Genomic DNA, 2055 nt, shown 5'->3' on the forward strand with positions numbered 1-2055 from the left:
AGGAGGAGGGGGGAAGTGGGGAGGGGGTGGAAGTGGGGAGGGGGAGGGGGGAGTGGGGAGGAGGAGGAAGTGGGGAGGGGGAGGAAGTGGGGAGGGGGAGGAAGTGGGGAGGGGGAGGAAGTGGGGAGGGGGAGGAAGTGGGGAGGGGGAGGAAGTCGGGAGGGGGAGGGGGGGAGGAAGTGGGGAGGGGGAGGGGGGAGGAGGGAGGAAGTGGGGAGGGGGAGGGGGGAGGAGGGAGGAAGTGGGGAGGGGGAGGGGGAAGGAAGTGGGGAGGGGGAGGAAGTGGGGAGGGGGAGGAAGTGGGGAGGGGGAGGAAGTGGGGAGGGGGAGGAAGTGGGGAGGGGGGAAGTGGGGAGGAGGGGGAAGTGGGGAGGGGGAGGTGGTAGGGTGGGAGGCGGCACATGAGGGACGTTTATAGTTGTAAAGTAAGAGTAAAATTACAATTAAAATCTTTCAGAAATATCTACATTGGATCAGGTCAACAACAAAGCCTAAAATAGAGCGAAGTCGATAGAGCGCCATCGCGAATCCCCACGCTTCTCACCTAAAGCAAAGTTGAGAGATGACAAAGTTCCACCAGTAATGACCCAATATCAAATTTTGGGTTAAAAATAATTCTGCTCTTCCACCTTCTTTCCGTGTGGTGATCATAACTACCAAATACCAGGTTTGGAGAATTTTTGTACAACCGTTTAGATGAGAGCGTGACAGACTCGATTACAATATCCGCCCGCCCCCCCCCCCCCCATCCCCATCCCCATCCCCATCCCCATCCCCATGCAGTAGGTTTTCTTACCTCCTCCTCACCTACAGGGGTGAGGCTCATGAAAGAGCAACATTAAATTGCGAATGAATCAACATTTGCCCTTGACCTCCTCCTAACCCCTTCCTCCACCTCATCAAAGGGCAGGGATCTAAACAGGAGAGCAAGCAATGTACTACTGTACATACACTGTTACTGTACAGTCCCACATTCAGCTTTCCATCTAAACTACCGAGGGCTGACAGGTATCCAATGTGATGTCTCAGAAAAACACCTTCAAAACAAACTGTAAACCGTAACTGCGAGACAGTTTGGACCTCCCTTAGCTTTGGAGGATCCTCTTCACCCAATCGATTCCCAAAAGTACTTCCGTACGAACGGCCAAGCCCGTGAAGTGAAGTTGAAGACACTGGATGGACCTCAATGAGGCTCAATAACTCGAGGCCAACGTACGTCGTCTGCAGGTGTAACCGCCGATGTACCACACAGTCTGAATGTCCACACAAGGGTCCGCTTCAAGAGACCTCCACAAGTCCCTCATGGACCGTGGACACGGAGAGGCCCAGAATTCCTCTCACGAATCGAACAAATTCCAAACGTTTACTCACCCAATCAAGCTTACTGAATCGACAGCCAGTGACGAGGAGATTCTCTTCGTCAGTACACGTAACACAAGGTCGATTTAACAGATCGAAAACTTCTCCAGAACAACACCCGCGGATTGTCTGAAGAGAATTGTGCGAAGAAACAAACTGAGTGGCAGAGATAACCTCACAGACTACGGCGCCATTAATACTTTGCATACGTCACTTCCATTCGAACCGGACCTGACGTAGGCAGACGATGCATGTGCAAAGACACGTTGGTTGTTGTTTAAATGATTTAAGGTGTACAAATGTGGTGGAATTTCTCATACTGCACGTCATTTTTGTGTAAAATATCTATATCTAAAATAATAATAAAAAATTTAACTCCTTTTCGAATAATGTTACTCATTTTCCATCTCAAAGGCTCATCCTTTAAATAAAATGCGATGAAGTTTCTGGGAGACGCTAAAATTCTGTATTTGGACTTGTATGAAACAGACGCATCCAGAGGCTTCGTGTTTCTATATTATTACGAAACTAGCGGGGTCACCCGTGGGAATCCCACGGGCATGGATGTGTGTGACATTTCGACATATTGAGTTATATGCTGCACATTCATTTTTACAAAATGGTTACTGGCAAGTCATCAGATCCAGAAATGGTGTGAATTTAGTTATTTCACATAATATGTGACCCCTCACTCCT

The 2055-nt window shown here is 49.3% G+C and overlaps 1 protein-coding gene across 1 annotated transcript in view; it reads right to left on the reverse strand.

Moving 5' to 3' along the window:
• CNOT4 (CCR4-NOT transcription complex subunit 4) overlaps positions 1 to 1597 on the reverse strand; it is a 135055-nt gene extending 133458 nt beyond the window's left edge. The window contains exon 1 of the mRNA XM_078783372.1: positions 1372 to 1597. The gene's annotated coding sequence lies outside the window, so the exon portion shown is untranslated. The remainder of the gene's footprint in view (positions 1 to 1371) is intronic.
• Between the last annotated feature and the right edge of the window lie 458 nt (positions 1598 to 2055).

The sequence above is a fragment of the Myxine glutinosa genome, chromosome 8 (assembly GCF_964187855.1).
Source record: "Myxine glutinosa chromosome 8, kmMyxGlut1.1, whole genome shotgun sequence".
NCBI lineage: Eukaryota > Metazoa > Chordata > Myxini > Myxiniformes > Myxinidae > Myxine > Myxine glutinosa.